Source organism: Chiloscyllium punctatum, chromosome 23 (assembly GCF_047496795.1).
Source record: "Chiloscyllium punctatum isolate Juve2018m chromosome 23, sChiPun1.3, whole genome shotgun sequence".
In the NCBI taxonomy this organism is placed as follows: Eukaryota; Metazoa; Chordata; class Chondrichthyes; order Orectolobiformes; family Hemiscylliidae; genus Chiloscyllium; species Chiloscyllium punctatum.
The window spans coordinates 79,727,128-79,744,616 of record NC_092761.1 but is presented as its reverse complement, the minus strand read 5'-3'; the positions used below and the strand labels follow the sequence as shown (position 1 = coordinate 79,744,616).

General features: G+C 42.3%; 1 long non-coding RNA gene across 1 annotated transcript in view; it reads left to right on the top strand.

Annotated features, from left to right (window-relative positions):
• LOC140494158 (uncharacterized) overlaps nucleotides 1–15,217 on the top strand; it is a 45,753-nt gene extending 30,536 nt beyond the window's left edge. Inside the window, exons 3-4 of the long non-coding RNA XR_011963917.1 lie at nucleotides 14,068–14,178; nucleotides 14,952–15,217. This is a non-coding gene — a long non-coding RNA (uncharacterized lncRNA). The remainder of the gene's footprint in view (nucleotides 1–14,067; nucleotides 14,179–14,951) is intronic.
• Nucleotides 15,218–17,489: the final 2,272 nt, after the last annotated feature.

The window sequence follows — 17,489 nt, the reverse complement described above, 5'->3', positions numbered from 1 at the left end:
CCATGAGGAACCTTGTTGATTGCCTTACTGAAGTCCATATAGATCACGTCCACTGCTCTGCTCTCATCAATCCTCTTTGTCACTTCTTCAAAAAACTCAATCAAGTTTGTGAGACATGATTTTCCAAACACAACGCGATGTTGACTGTCCCTAATCAGTCCTTGCCTTTCCAAATACATATAAATTCTATCCCTCAGGATTCACTCCAACAACTTGTCTACCACTGATGTCAGGCTCATCAACTAGTGTTCCCTTGCTTTTCCTTACCACCTTTCTGAAATAGTGGCACCACGTTAGCCAACCTCCAGTCTTCCAGCACCTCACCTCTGACTATCGATGATACAAATATTTCAGCAAAGGGACCAGCAATCCCTAGCTTCCCACAGAGTTCTAGGGTACACCTGATCAAGTCCTGGGGACTTATCCACTTTTATGCATTTTAAGGCACCCAGCACCTCCTCCTCTGTAAAATGGAAATTTTTCAAGATCTATTTCCCCACATTCTATGTCTTCCATGTACTTCCCTAGTTAGGGTAAAAGGAAAGGCTGGTAGGTGTAGGGAATGCTGTTTGACTACAGAAATTGAGGTTGTGGTTATGAAAAAGAAGGAAGCATATGTCAAGTATAGACAGGAGAGCTTGAGTGAATCCTTGGAAGAATTCAAAGGCAGTAGGAGTATACTTAAGGGGGAAATCAGGAGAGCAAAAGGGGGACATGAGATAGCTTTGGCAAATAGGGTTAAGGAGAATCCAAAGGGAATGTATAATAAATTAAGGACTAAAGGGTAACTAGAGAGAAAGTAGGGCCTGAAAATGTGTTGCTGGAAAAGCGCAGCAGGTCAGGCAGCATCCAAGGAGCAGGAGAATCGACGTTTCAGGCATGAGCCCTTCTTCAGGAATGAGGAAGGTGTGCCCAGCAGGCTAAGATAAAAGGTAGGGAGGAGGGACTTTGGGGAGGGGTGTTGGAAATGCGATAGGTGGAAGGAGGTAAAGGTGAAGGTGATAGGCCGGAGTGGGGGTGGGGGTGGAGAGGTCAGGAAGAAGATTGCAGGTTAGGAAGGTGGTGCTGAGTTCGAGGGTTGGGACTGAGACAAAGTGGGGGGAGGGGAAATGAGGAAACTGGAGAAATCTGAGTTCATCCCAACTGGAGAAATCTGAGTTCATCCCGATCTGATCTCCAGCATCTGCAGTCCTCACTTTCTCCTAGAAAATAGGGCCTGTCAAAGATCAGCAAGGCAACCTACGTATGGAAACATAGGAGATAGAGGAAATACTAAATGAGTATTTTGCATCAGTAATTACTGTGGAAAAGAACATGGAAGAAATAGAATGTGGGGAAAAAGATGGTGACATCTTGAAAAATGTCCATATTACAGAGGAGGAGATGCTGGATGTCTTGGAACACAAAGAAGTGGATAAATCCCCATGACCTGATCAGGTGAATCCTAGAACTCTGTGGAAAGTTACTGGGCCCCTTGCTGAGATATTTGTATAATTGATAGTCACAGGTGAGGTGCCGGAAGACTGGAGGTTGGCTAACTTGGTGCCACTATTTCGGACAGGTGGTAAGGAAATGTCAGGGAGCTAAAGGCAGGCACCAGGGAGGCAACACATCATTCTGATTTTTGCTGCTGGCCAGATGTCTGTCTGTGCCTCTGACTAGAGATCCTCTATCACAATTGATCGCTTGGAACCCGATATACCCCTAATTACATTTGAGTCATTCTTGGTACCAGAAACTTGGTTGTTCACGCTACACTCCCCGAGGAGTCCATCACTCCCTAGATTTTCCAGAACAGAATACTTAGATAATCTAAGATCTAATCTAAGAGTGTTTGAGATGAAGATAGATACAGGAAACCCTGCACTACCTGCCTACCTCTCCTACCTTTCCTGGAGTTAACCCATCTACCTGGCTGTATGTGCGGCTTTTCTCCCTTCCTATAACTGCCATCCATCACACCCCCTAGTTCCTGTAAATTCCTCATTGCCTCTAACTGCCGCTCCAACCGATCTATGCAATCTGATAGGATTTGCAACCAAAAACATTTCCTGTAGACATTATCATCAGTAACATGGAAACTCTCCCTAAATGCCCACATTGAACAGGAAGAGCACATCACTCTACAAAAGGTCATCTTTGCTCCTTCACAATGTACAGTCCCAGAAAATAGCACTGTCTTATTGCTCTTAAAAAAAACACTGATCCAGACTAACTTAGTACTTATATTTCTAAAATTTAACGAAGAGAGAGATCTCAATTAAACATAAAATTAAGAAAGAACCCATTCTATTCAGTATTGTAGATTTATATCAGGGTTACATGTAAAAGCTATGTACAATTTTTTCCTATCCTCCATTTCGGATTACCACGAATCCTACTTCTGGTTAATTCCTGAGTTGAAGCTGTAGCCCTCCATGGGAGCAGATACAGAGGTCAGCAAACATGAAACTGTACTGCATTGGGTGGCATGCTGATTCTGTGGTGCCATTCCACCGTGTGGGAGACAAAACAAAACTGCAGATACTGGAATCCAAGGTGGACAAGCAGGATGCTGGAAGAGCATAGCAAACCAGGTAGTATCAGGAGGTGGAGAAGTCGGTGTTTTGGGTGTAGCCCTTCTTCACCACTCCTGTGGTAGGGTAAGAGATTTGGCAAGCCTGCCCACCCACAAATGGCAGCTAGCTAATTGAATGTGTTAAAGGACTGTGGAGGCTAATTTTCCAGTTGGCCTCTATGTTGTTTAAGGTGTCAAGGAGAGTACAGCTGTTTGGTAGTGGGTTACCAGCAGCAGGAATGGCTGCCCTCCCTTTCCATCTTGGTGTCCCAATTGCTCAGGATATTTTTAAACTTGCAACTTAAGAGAGGCCATAATGGATACACTCTCTCTCCCTCAGACCTATCCAGCAAGTCACTCTTTCTTCAGCGCTGGATTAACTCCTTTTGATTCCCCAGCTTTGTGAGCTTTATGGGGAGATGATGGAATTATAGCTAATCTATTAATCCAGGTAATGTTCTGGGGGTCCAGGTTCAAATCCCACCATGGTGGAATTTGAATTCAATACTAATCTGGAATTAAGAGTCTAATGATGGCCGTGAAACTGCTGTCAATTGTCAGGACAACCCATTTAGTTCACTATTGTTCTTTAGGGTAGGAAATTGTCATCCTTACCTGGTATGGCCTGAGGTGACTCTAGTCCTGCAGCAATGTAGTTCACTCTTAATTATGGACAATGAATGCCAGTCTACCCAATTAAGGCCCCATCCTGAGAATGAATTAAAAGCAAAACAAATTTGTCTGCTTTCTTTAATGGGATGAGGAGCCTGTCCTCTGGGCATTCATTGTCCTGTCACAATCAGCTGACTGTTTGCTACGGTGTGGACTTTTGGCCCTCATTAGTGCCCAAGACAGCAGTGTTTGGAAGCCTCGGGAATGATCCTGGACACTATAATAAGTGGGAATTGAATGAAAAAACTAAAGACTTTATGAAAATAAATATATGTGTCAGATAGACAAGGCATCTCAAGACCAAGTCTCAAAAATCATGTTCAGTTCATAACAAATTTCATAATCTCATCCCATTTCCCAGAATTTGGTCCATATCTCTCTAAACTCTTTCTATTCAAATACCCATCCAGATGGCGTTTAAATGTTGTGAACATACCAGTCTCCATCTGCCATCCTCTGGCAGTTCATTCCATAGACACTCCACCCTCTGCATGAAAGAGTTGCCCCTTAGGTCCCTTTTAAATCTTTTCCTTCTCACCTTAAACCTATGCCATTAGTTCTGGACTCCCTACCCTGGGGAAAAGACCTTTGCTATTCAACCTATCCAAGCCCCTCAAGATTTTATAAAACTCTATAAGGTCACCCCTAAGCCATCACTACGGGGAAAATAGCTCCCTTTAGCTCAAACTCTTCAACCCTGGCAACATCCTTTTAAATCTTTACTGTACCCTTCCAAGTTTCACAACATCTTTCCTATAGCAGGATCATTGAATATTTTTAAGGTGGAGCTAGATGGATTCCTGTTAGGAGGGGAAACCAAACCTTATTGGGTTCGATGGGAATGTACAATTTGGAATATTAAAAGATCAGCTATCTTCTTATTGAATGGCAGACTAGGCTTAAGAGTCTGAATGGTTTAGATTAGATTCCCTAAAGTGTGGAAACAGGCCATTTGGCCCAACAAATGCACACTGACCCTCCGAAGAAACATTTCCCTCTCATTAATGCACCTAACACTACAGGCAGTTTAGCATGGCCAAGCCACCTGACCTGCACATCTTTGGATTGTGGGAGGAACCTGGAGCAAACCCACACAGACACAGGGAGAATGTGCAAAATCTACACAGACAGTCACCCAAGGCTGGAATTGAACAATGATCCCTGGTGCTGTGTGGCACTGAACCACCATTCATTCTGCTCCTAATCTGTATGTTCGTATGTAAAAGCTAATGAGGAAACATCATGCAACAGCTGTAGTGCTGTCTTTGAAAGATCACAAGTCAATAGAATTTCAGGTGATTAAAAGCTGAACATTGTCCATTTTACTGCACTGGAAATGTAACAGCTGATAATAGAACAATGTTTACAAATGAAGGAAAGAATTAGGATTCATATAGCAACTTTCATGTTTAGCACACATCCTAAAAGACTTCACAACCAATTAATTATTATTGAAATATAGTTAGTTGTCATAAACAAACACATCAGTGAATGTGTGCATAGCCAGGTCCCACAAATAGCAAATTACATAAATAACTTGTTCATCATTTAGAACCCTCATTCTGCTTGAATGACAGTGACAAATCTGATGATGAAAACAAATAAGGCCAATAAATGCAATATAGATTTTCCATTTGAATACTAGTCTTGTTAGTTTTCTCTACATTTTTTATTTCTTCAAAAGACACAGACATCACAGGCTGGGCTAGCATCTATTGCCCACCTCTAGTTGCCTTTGAAAAAAGTAACGGTGAGCTGCCTTCTTTACTGTTGCAGGCCAATTGCATAGATAACATAATAGAACTTACTGCATGTTTCTGAGAGTGACGTAATGAGCTCCTATAGAAATGAAAGTTGTACTGTTCTTTCAGGCACATGTTTGGCATTTAGTCAAGATTTAATGGCATTGTAATGATTCATGAATACCAGTGCATGACCCAAATGTATTGCAGAAATTGAGTTCGCTGAGCATCAATAGTATCTATAGAAGGACTCTAAATAACATTAACAATTAATTCTATTGTTGTATGTCTTTTGAGTTCGCTGAGCATCAATAGTATCTATAGAAGGACTCTAAATAACCTTAACAATTAATTCTATTGTTGTATGTCTTTTAATAGATTCCTTGGTATATGTAAGTAAGCCTGTGACAAGTTTGCAAATATTTAACATTATTGTCTTCTCACTTGAAGAGAGGACTTACACAGAGTAGTAAAAACATTAGAGTGAAGTAAAAGAAGGAATGATTCTTTGTTACATAGAAACATCGAAAATAGGTTTATATTAATACCAAAAGACACCCATTGTGTTGCTGATATTAAGTCTCAGAAAATATGCAACATTATCAGAAACTTATGGTTATACTAGTAAATATATTAATTTTTGTGTTTGTCAAAGGATGTGTACTTTTCTGATAAGCTAGCATATGTGATTTATTCAGATAGTGCTCCAAGGTGGAAGTGAGCTACCTACTTGAACCACTGCAGTCTAAGTGATGCAGGTGCACCCATTGTGCATTTGGGAAGGCACTGCCAGGAATTTAATCACCTGATGATGAATGAATGGTTATATAGTTCAAGTCAGGATGCTGGATGGTTTGACGGGTACCTTGCAGAAGATGGTGTTCCCTTACATCTGCTACCCTTGTCCTTCTAGTTGCTGGATGCCACAGATTTGAAAGGTGCTGTCAAGAGTGTTGCTGAGATGCTACAGTATGTCCTGATGCTGGTACAAACTGTGGCTACTGTGTTTTATTGGGCAGGATTTGTAAACATTGACAGTGTTAGATTGGGAGCCAATCAAGCAAGCTGCATTGTCCTGGAAGGTGTGAGCTTCTTGAGTGTTGTTTAAACCACACTCATCCAGGCCAGTGGAAAGTATTCCATTGTACATCTGACTTGTGCATTTCACGTGGTGGATGTGTTTTGTCAAGTTTGGAGGTGAGTTATTTGCCATAGAGTTTCCAACCTCTGACCTGCTTTGGGAGCCACAGATTTACATCATTGGTCAATGGTAACTCCCATGATGTTAATAACAGATAAACCGGTGATAGTAATTACTGTTGTATATCATGGGAAGATATTTAGATTTTCTCCTATTAGAGATAGTCATTGCCAGGCGTTGGCAAGACATGAATGTTACTTGCTATTTATCTACCTAAGCTTGAATTTTTTCTAGATCCTGCTGTATATGGACACAAATTGCTTCAGTAGCTCAGTAGTTGTGAAAGGTATTGAACATGATGCAAACATCAGTGAACATCCCGATTTCAGATCTTTTGATGAAGCAGCTGAAGATGATCGGGCCCCAGGACTCAAGCAAGAGGGACTCCTGAAATACTATCCTAGGACTGAGACGATTGATCTCCAACATCTTCCTCTGTGCTTTCTATGACTCCAACTGGTGATTCCCATTACCTTCAATTTTACCAATGCACCTTGATACCACTCGTGAAATATTGGCTTATTATCAAGAATAGTCATTCTCACCTCCCCTTTGGAATTCAGCTCTTTTGTCCATATTTGGACCAACATTGCAATGAATTCAGTAACCAAGTGGCCTAACTGGAACCCAGACTGAGCAGTTTATTGTCATCTAAGCTTGACTTGTTGCCACTGTCAAAGATACCTTCAACACTTTGCAGATTTAGAGAAGAGGCAGATAGGATCGAAATTGACTAGATTGGATTTGTTCTCCTTCCTGCAGACAGAAGACACCATGGTGATTTTCCTCATTGTTAATTTGAAGTCTGTACCATAGTTGTACTGGAATACTTGGCTAAGATTGTGGCTAATGCTGGGGCACAATTCTTTGGAACTATCTCTGGGGTGTTGTTAGAACGTATAGCTTTGTGGTTTACTTTTTGGTGGCAAAGAAGTATCATTGGACTCAAAACATGAACTTTGTTTCTCTCTCCTCAGATTCTGTAAGACCTGCTGGGTTTCTCCAGCATTTTCTGTTCTTACTTCAGATCTCCAGCACCTGCAATACTTAGTTTTTCTTTTATTTTTCAAAATCTTGATGGACCTAGACAGAATAGATGGAAAGAAAGTGGTCCTTTGGCAGAAAATCCGAGAGGTAACTAATAAAAGAAACAAAGTGACATGAAAAATATTCTGCATTTCACTGCCTGAAATGGCAACAGAGAAAGATTCAGTCATAATTTTTGAAAGAGAGTTGGATTAGCGTCTGAAGTAAAAATGCATGATTGTGGGAAAGGGCAGAAGATTGGGAGTAGCCACATTGCAGAGGGCCAGTGGGTTGAACAGATGGCACACATTCAAGAAGGCAGCTCACCACCACCAAGGGCAATTAGGGAAGTATAATAATTTCTGGCTTAGCTAGCAATGTTGATATTCCATGAACTGAATAAGAACGACAAACATTCTGTGTTTCTAAATTGCCAATGTCAAAATAAGTTCACTGATGTTAATTGTGAGGTCTTGCAGTCTGCAAATTTGAATGCCATGTGTGCCCACAAAAATGGTCACAAAAGTGGCACAGTGGTTAGCAGTGCTGCCTCACAGCGCCGGAGACCCGGGTTCAATTCCCGCCTCAGGCGACTGACTGTGTGGAGTTTGCACGTTCTCCCCGTGTCTGCGTGGGTTTCCTCCGGGTGCTCCGGTTTCCTCCCACAGTCCAAAGATGTGCAGGCCAGGTGAATTGGCCATGCTAAATTGCCTGTAGTGTTAGGTAAGGTGTAGATGTAGGGGTATGGGTGGGTTACGCTTCGGCGGGGCGGTGTGGACTTGTTGGGCCGAAGGGCCTGTTTCCACACTGTAAGTAATCTAATCTAATCTAATCTAATCTACTTCAAAGTAATTTCTTGTGCATGAAGTACATTGTGAGGCATTTCTGCTCCATGATAGACTGAAGGTAACTAACTGTTTACATAACCATTAGGTTGATTACTGTTCACTGTAGTTATTTTCTTCCTTGCTCATAGGTTTTAATGTTGGTTAATTGCATGCATTTCCTTGTGCATTTGCAAATGGGATGGTAAATATTAAGTCACCAAAATTCTACAAATAGTATTCTGCAACTGGATGTTACAAGGTGCCTGAGTCAAATTCCCCTCAAATTTGTCTTTCATCCCTCGAGGTGTCTCTTGAGAACAGCTTATGATCTTCCCTCCACCATAACGTTAGAAATGGGGTAAGTTAATGGTGACTGCACAATGTTCAGCACCATTCACGACCACTCAAAAAAGTGAAGAGATATATGCCTATATGCAGCAAGACGTGGACAGGGTTTGGACTGGTAAGTGGCAAGTAACATTTGTACCACAGGGATACCAGGCAATGCCTATCTCTAATCACAGACTATCTAATCATTGCTCCTTCCATGAAATAGCATCACCATCACTGAATTCTCCATGGTTAATATCCTGGGGCTGCTGTTGAGCTGGAATCTGAATTGAATCAGTCATATACATTCTGCAGGTATGAATTCAGGACAGAGGATAGGAATCTTATAAGAAGTAAAACACCTCCTGAATCCCCAAAGCTTGTCAAGCCTTGACAAGACACAAGTCAGGAGTGTGATTGAATATTCCCCACTTGCCTGGATGAGTGCAGTTCCAAAAACATTCAAGACGCTCAATCCCATCCAGGACAAATATTGTGCTTGACTGACACCACATCCACATGCATCCACTCCCTTCACTGCTGAAGCTCAGTAGCAGAGTGGCAGTTCCGTAATAGATACGCTGCAGAAATTCACCAACGCTCCTTAAAGTTGATCTTCCAAATCCATGACCGTTCCCACCCAGAAAGGCAAGGTCAGCAGATACATGGGAACATCTGCAAGTTACCCTCCAAGCGACTAACTATCCCAGTTTGGAAATATTTCACCTTTCCTTCAGTATCACTGGGTCAAAATCCTGGAACTCTTTTCCTAATGGTTTGATGGGTGTACCTGCACAAAGTGGACTGCAGTCATTCAAGAAAGTACCTCATCTCCATCTTCTCAATGGCATCTGGGGATGGGCAATAAATGCCAGCCCAGTCAGTGATGCCCACATCCTGTGAATGAATTTAAAAAAGCTGTAGCCACTTCCATCAGGATCTCTGCAAATGTTCTAAATGGGTGGAGAGTATCATTTAGACAGACTAATTTAAAAAAGCAAATGAAGTGTAGAAATAGAACTATAGAAAAGCAATTGAATTCAATGAATGTTGGCACATCATAAAGATGAAGCGTGAAGTCACAACACAAAGAGCTTGCAGACTGAATGAGACAGGGTTCAATAATTGTCCATGTGGTCAGGACAATTCTTACATTAACGTAACACATTGATGCTACACAGAGCTCGTAACAACTGTGGCAGGATCAGTTATCAGTCGATGTGTGAAAAGGTGGGTTGGTGTCTATCAGACAAGTTCAGACTTGTTGAAGAGAGGTCAGCAAACGTGCTCAGTAGAGCATGTTCATGAGGAAGTCATGTTGAAATGAACATAGGCTTTAATAATCTAAAAAGAAGGTTCAACATATGAAACAACAAGCATTTTAATTGCATCTTATTGTGGAATATATTCAATTCTTTTGAGTGTACTTTTAAATCTGTTCTTTGTAAGATTCTTCAAGTTCATTTCTCTTGGTCAGCTGTTTCTCCTGCCTCTCAGCATATTTACTTTAAAGTTCCTTTCTCTTTATTACAAAAGAGCACAGTATTTGAATATTTTTATATTGCAGTCTAGACACAGTGTGCTGTTGCACACGTACACATGGAACCCATAGGCATCGACTTGCATCAGAAACAAACATGCTCAATGGTAAACGTAAGCTTCTAATTTCCTCCAAGGATATAAGTTTATAGTCTCTCTCCCCAATCTGCATTGCACAAATTTTCTCCATGCCCTGCCAGAGATAAGCTGAAACTGCTCAGCCTCTGGCCTATGAAGAGAAACAGTTGGCAGTGCTCAGGGGAAAGGGCTAGAGACTGAAACTAACTGAGATGCTGTTGTAGAGAAGTGGCATTGGCATAATGGGCTGAATGGCTTTTTTTTCTGTGCTGTAACCACTCTCAGATTTTGGTAGCCAATTGGTCAATATGTGAGTGTAAAGATCATAAATTTTAATTTTTCTGTATTTTTCATTTTGGACTGAAATGAGAGAAGTATTGTTTTAAATGCCAAGAATTCTTGTTGAATTGCTGCAATTTTTAAAAGCAAATAACCCAACACTCATTGTAAGTTCTGCTTATACAGCTGCTTGTTCAGCAGAAATGGAAGTATATGGAAAATGAGCTTCAAGGAGCAGTAAGGACAAGCCAAGAGGACCACCTCAGTAAACCCTGTGAATAGGAACCATTGAGCTGTCTTCCCAGTCTTTCTCTCCACCCAAAACACCCATAATATTTCTGTATGTGCATGTATGAGGAATTTATAAGGGGGTCAGAGTTTTAAGTAGTAGGGTTATAAAACCATTCTCATTCAGTGCAGAAACCTGGTCAGTGCTCTCTTTCAACATAGGTCTAAAAATCAGGTCAATTGGGAAATTTCGCACACTTATTAAAAACTTTATTTTTGAGATCATTTCAGGAGCAGTGGGTCTTGATTTCTAGCATACCCCAGTCAGGCTAATAAGAGCCTATCTGAAAAGGTGTCAGATCTGAGTTTAATCTTGTCTTTGATAGACATTGACAGCTTTTACTTGTGATAATGGCTTTTGGATACCCATCAGGAGCAGGTATTTTATTGCTACTATAACAACAATGTGCAGAAGTATGTATGTGTGTTTTTTTTTGTAAATAAATTGAGAAGCCTGATTACTAATCCCATACATTGTAAAGTTAAGGCATCATTGGAGACGTTTTTAAAAAATCGGTAGAACAGATCTGGGAATAAAGAGATGATGATCAATGGCGAAGTAAAAACCACAAGAATTGTGGATGCTGGAAATCAGAAACAAAAGCAGAAAATGCTGGAAAAGCTCAGCAGGTCTGGCAGCATCTGCGGAGAGAAATCAAAGATCTGAAGAAAGATCACTGGACCCAAAACATTAACTCTGATTTTGCTCCGCAGATGCTGCCAGATCTGCTGAGCTTTTCCAGCAATTTCTGTTCTTGTTTGTGATGGGTCGTAAGTTACTGCAGAGTTTAGTATCAGCACCCTTGCTTTTTGCAGTATTTTCGCATGCTTTATACTTAATTGTAAGAGGCATGATTGGAAAGTTTGCAGTCATTACGGAATTTGACTCTGGTTGATAGTGCCTCATAACGCCAGGGACCCGGGTTCGATTCCAGCTTCTGGTGACTGTCTGTGTGGAGTTTGCACATTCTCCCTGTGTCTGTGTCGGTTTCCTCTGGGTGCTCCGGTTTCCTCTCCTGATCCAAAGATGTGCAGGTCAGGTAACTTGGGCATAGTATTCAGGCATGTGTGGGTTACATGCTTTAGTCAGGAGTAAATGTAGAATAGGGGAATAGGTCTGGGTGGGTTACTCTTCAGAGGATCAGATTAGATTACGTACAGTGTGGAAACAGGCCCTTCGGCCCAACAAGTCCACACCGCCCTGCCGAAGCGTAACCCACCCATACCCCTACATCTACATCTACATCTACCCCTTACCTAACACTACGGGCAATTTAGCATGGCCAATTCACCTGACCTGCACATTTTTGGACTGTGGGAGGAAACCGGAGCACCCGGAGGAAACCCACGCAGACACGGGGAGAACGTGCAAACTCCACACAGTCAGTCGCCTGAGGCGGGAATTGAACCCAGGTCTCTGGCGCTGTGAGGCAGCAATGCTAACCACTGTGCCACCGTGTCGCCCTTCGGTGTGGACTTGAGCCAAAATAGCTTGTTTCCACACTGTAGGGATTCTATAAAATTCTAACAGGATCGGACAGGGTAAACACAGGAAAGATGTTACTGATAACCAGGGACTCCAGAACCAGGAGTCACAATCTAAGGAAATGGAGTGGGCCGTTTAAAACTGAGATGAGGAGAAATTCCTTTACCATGAGAGTGCCTGCGGAATCCTCTTGCCAGAGAAACCTGAGACCAAAATATCAAATGTTTTCAAGCAAGGTTAGATATCGTCCTTAGGCTTAAATGGATCAAAGGGGTATGAGGAGAAAGTGAGAGCAAGGGACTGAGTTGGAGGATCAGCCATGATCATGTTGAATGGTGGGGCAGGATGAAGGGCTGAATGGCCTATTCCTGCTCCGATTTTCTATGTTTCTATGACACGTAGATAAGGTAGCTAAGAAGGCATAAAAGATTCCATTCCTTATTATTGCTGAGGTGTAAAATACAAGGTACAGGAAGCTAAATTTGAGGAAGGGTCATTGAACCCAAAACGTTAACTCTGATTCCTGTCCACAACTGCCGCCAGACCTGCTGAGCTTTTCCAGCAATTTCTACTTTTAAAATGAAAGTTCGAACTGTGTAAAATACAGTTCGGCACGGTGGCACAGTGGTTAGCACTGCTGCCTCACAGCGCCAGAGACCCGGGTTCAATTCCCGCATCAGGCGACTGACTGTGTGGAGTTTGCACGTTCTCCCCGTGTCTGCGTGGGTTTCCTCCGGGTGCTCCGGTTTCCTCCCACAGTCCAAAGATGTGCAGGTCAGGTGAATTGGTCATGCTAAATTGCCCGTAGTGTTAGGTAAGGGGTAGATGTAGATGTAGGGGTATGGGTGGGTTACGCTTCGGCGGGGCGGTGTGGACTTGTTGGGCCGAAGGGCCTGTTTCCACACTGTAAGTAATCTAATCTAATTAAACTGCAGCTGGATTGCTCATCACATTCTTGCTCACCACATTGTAGGAAGGGTCTGATCATCCTGGAGAGACTACAGAAGAAGGGATTGATAAGACTATTACCAGGAATGTCGGAGTAAAAACAGGAAGCATCTGTGGAGAGATAAACAGAATTAATGTTTTGAGTCCCCGACTCTTCTTTGGTTCCATTCGGTTACTCTCTCCACAGATGCTGCCAGGCCAGTTGAATTTCTCCAGCATTTTTTGTTTTTATTTCAGATCTTTAGCATCTGCCCTGCTTTTATGCCAGTTCTCTGTTTGGAACAGCAGAGGTTGAAGAGAGATTTAAGTGAGTATATAAAATAATGAGAGACATGGGTAGAGCCGAAAGGAGTAGCTTACCTCTATTAGGGAGAGATCACTAACAAGGTGTGGTCAATCCAAAGTAATTGATAGATTAGAGGGAATTTGAGGGAAATACCTTTGCCCACCGGGTGCTTAAGGTCTGAGACTCGATGTACAAAAATGTCTGATTGAGACAGAAGTCCACGTTGCATTTAGAAAATATGGATATGGATCTTAAATGTTGAAATTTACTGGACAATGTACCAAAATCTAGAAAGAGGGACTAACCTTAGTGTGTCTTTTGTCTGGAATGCATGATGTTTCATACACTAATGCAATACAATACTATACAATACATCACAGGAACAGGCCCTTTGGCCCACCAAACCTCCTCCAATTCCTAGTACCTATTTAGAACAGCTACTTATTACCCATACGCGGTTTCCATCCCTCTGTTTGACTCCTGTTCATGTGTCTATCAAGAAATGCCTTCAACTTTGCAGATGTGCCTGTTTTCACAACCTCCACTGGCAGTGGTTTCCACCCTCTGTGTGAAAACTTTTCTCCGCAGTTCTGTATATCAGTAAAGCTATTGCACCATTGTAAAAATGCAAATGATTTTACTAATGTCCTTTATCTTCATATCTTGCCATCTTCATATTATTTGGCTTTTGTATAATGCACAGTTCCAATGGAAGTCACTGACCTGCTCTCTTAAATAGCAAATGCAGCTGTGTTTAAGAAGAAGACTGGGCCACATAGAGCGACTAAAAATTGGATAATACTTGCAGGTGCTGCTTATGTCCTCAGAATGAATAAAAGGCTTATTCTGACATTTGAAGACTGGAATGGATTAGCAGAAGGGAATTTGTCTGCAGACTGGGAGGGATGTCCTCGACAAGGTGATTTCTTTTTCAAGAACTGAAATCTCTTGCCTTCTTAAGATCGCTACAGGTGTTTCCTACGACTCCTCCCTCAGGTAGGCCTGGGAAGAGGTGTTATCCTGCTGTCTTCACAACAGCCATTAGTAATGCTGATTTATGATGTCCACATACTGAGACTAATGATACGAGTTTTTCTCACTCTTTCTAATCACAGAGTGCTGCTACCATAAAGTGTCTCATCATTTAGCAACCTGGCACAGAACTGTCAAAACCTTGATTAGTGACAGCGGGTGTGTTTGGATTTCAGCAGCAGCTCCCAATCAGACCATCTGGCTGAGGTTTTCAGCGCCATCAGATCACCAGATCATTTGTTTCAATCATTTACAGAAAGAAAATGTGTGAATAACTAGCGACATGAAAGCAGCCTTCCTTCCCTACCCCAAACCCTCTCTTCTGTGATCTATGAATTATTATTCTCCTCTCTAGCCCTTAAAATCCTACGCAGCTTGCTGGAAAGTTCAGTGACAGCTGAGTAGGAGCAGCAGAGCCCATTGCAAACAGATTTTGTTGTTTTCCCCAGCCCAGAAACCTCCTGACCATTATTTCAGGAAGATAAAAGATGCTGAACTATGGGGCTTCCTGTGGAGCAGACAGCTGACAGTCCCATCGCTGACATCAGCTGAACAGATCACTGCTGAGAGAAAAGACTCAGAATGACGCGTTTCACAATGTGAACCTCCACATATGTATTTATACTGAAAGTAATCCCGCTTTTGCATTTCCCTTCACAGGTACCTCAGGCTTTTCTCACCCTGTAATCATAATGATAAAGTGAGAGATCCGTTGCATTGAAAACCAGGTGAAAATGGATGTTGAAATCACAAAGAGTATAATTTTTCTTTGGTGCTGCTCATGAATCAAAAGGATACGCTGCCTAATAACAATAGAACTATTATGCCTTGGAGCACAAAATATATCGTCTGGGTTACTGATATGTGGTGACTGCATAAGTTAAATTCTAAGTTTGTTAAATGTTAGTCTACAATGTTTATTGGTGTTCAGGGATTGAATTTATGAGGATATTTAAATGGAATCTAAATTGTGACAATAATTAATTTTAAAATTGCAAATCCATAGCCTTTATAATATGGAGTTTTAACCAAATAATTAATTTTTATCTCTGATCTTTTTTAAAGTAATTACACAGATTAAGATTGTGTTTAAGAGGTTCTGGTAGGAGAGGAGAAAATTCATGAAAATTGACGAGCTGTGATCAAGACAGCCAAACATTATCTGTTCTGTCATCAAGACAAAAATCACACAACACCAGGTTGTGTGTGTGATTTTTAACTTTGTACACCCTAGCCCAACACCAGTGCCTCCAAATCTTGATCAAGACAGCCACACTTTATGTATTCTTTTGTAATTCTATTTGGTTAACTCTGGCCTCTTACACAAAACCAACTTTCTTCCACAGTCATAACCAAACTAGGCCTTGGGTTTTGGAATTCCCGCCTGAACCCTTTGTGTCTCTCCAACTCTTTAAGATGATGCTCATAATCTACCCCTTTGAACAAATATTTGGTCTTCCATCCTTGTTTTTGGCTTCATGCCAATTTCTGTCTGATTTTGCCCATGTGAAGCACCATAGGGGACATTTGAATAGATATGAAGCGAAGTAGAAATGGAAGTTGTTTGTTACATGGGAGACATGTTAAGGCATTCGCTTGTACCACGTTTCTGAGAATGCTGACAGATGAATAATTGCAAGAATGTAGTTCTGATGGATGTCATAGACTTAAAATAGCTTTTCTGGAGGTGACTGGGGTCTCACCCATTAGCTGGCAAGTCAGCAGAAGACCCATATTGTGAAGATTGGCTGAGATTGTAAAAATTGGAACAAGGTCATCCAGATGGACTTCATACAAAATTGGAGCTGACAGAAAAGACTCAGAATGACGCGTTTGGAGCTGTTAGCCTGGTCCACTCACAGACCTGGCTGACAGATATAAACAAAAGTATCAGAAGTTCTGTCACTCTCAGAACAGGCTCTGAGCTAGCTAGGTCAGTGTCTTGTGCTATGCATGTGTAAATAAAGGATGACTTGGTGATGGGATACCAGCCTTTGTGGAGTTATTGCTGAAAATGTGTTGCTGGAAAAGCGCAGCAGGTCAGGCAGCATCCAAGGAGCAGGAGAATCGACGTTTCAGGCATGAGCCCTTCTTCAGGAATTCCTGAAGAAGGGCTCATGCCCGAAACGTCGATTCCCCTGCTCCTTGGATGCTGCCTGACCTGCTGCGCTTTTCCAGCAACACATTTTCAGCTCTGATTTCCAGCATCTGCAGGCCTCACTTTCTCCTTTGTGGAGTTTTTTCAAAGATATGAGCCAATCAGTCAATTAGCAGTTATTGGGCCTTCCATAGGTACAAGAGTTAGGGTAAGCCCACTGCCAATTACAGAACAATCAGAAACACTGAGCTCTTTCACTGAGCAGTGCCACCTGCTGCTCGAATGACACCCACCAGAGGGTCAGGACTGTGGTATGGTCAGAAATGGAGGCTGCTGGGTATGTTGGAAAGAGGAATGGAGAGGGTTCAGCAGCAAATGCAGTGTGTTCTGAGTGCCCCTCTCGCCACTTCCTGATGCCAGTTCTCTTCATGAGGCACTGCATGCCTTCTAATTAGGGACACCACTTCTCCCAAGTGAGATGCTGTAAACAAGTGGCAAGGGTTTGTTCATCATACTTACTGGCAAAAGTGAGGTCTGCAGATGCTGGAGATTAGAGCTAAGAATGTGGTGCTGGAAAAGCACAGCCGGTCAGGCAGCATCCGAGGAGCAGGAAAATCGACGTTTTGGGCAAAAGCCCTTCATCAGGAATGATGAAGGCTTTTGCCTGAAATGTTGACTCTCCTGCTTCTCGGATTCTGCCCGACTGGCTGTGCTTTTCCAGCACCACACTCTTAGCTCATCATACTCCTTTTGGTGGGATGTTACTCATGCCCCCACCCCCCACACATTAACAGCACAGAGGTGGAACGAATGGAGAGTGTCAAGCTCCTGGGAGTAGTCATCCACAACAAGCTTTCTTGGACTCTTCATGTGGACGCATTTTCTTCTTCCTCAGGCAGCTGAGGAAATTTGGCCTGCCGGCGAATACCCTTGCCAACTTTTATAGGTGCACCATTGACAGCATTCTGTCTGGTTGTATCACTACCTGGTTTGGCAACTGATCAAGATTAGAGATGCTTACAGAGAGTGGTGAACTCGGCCCGGACAATCACAAAGGCCAACCTCTCATCTATAGAATCCATCTACAAGGCCCACTGTCA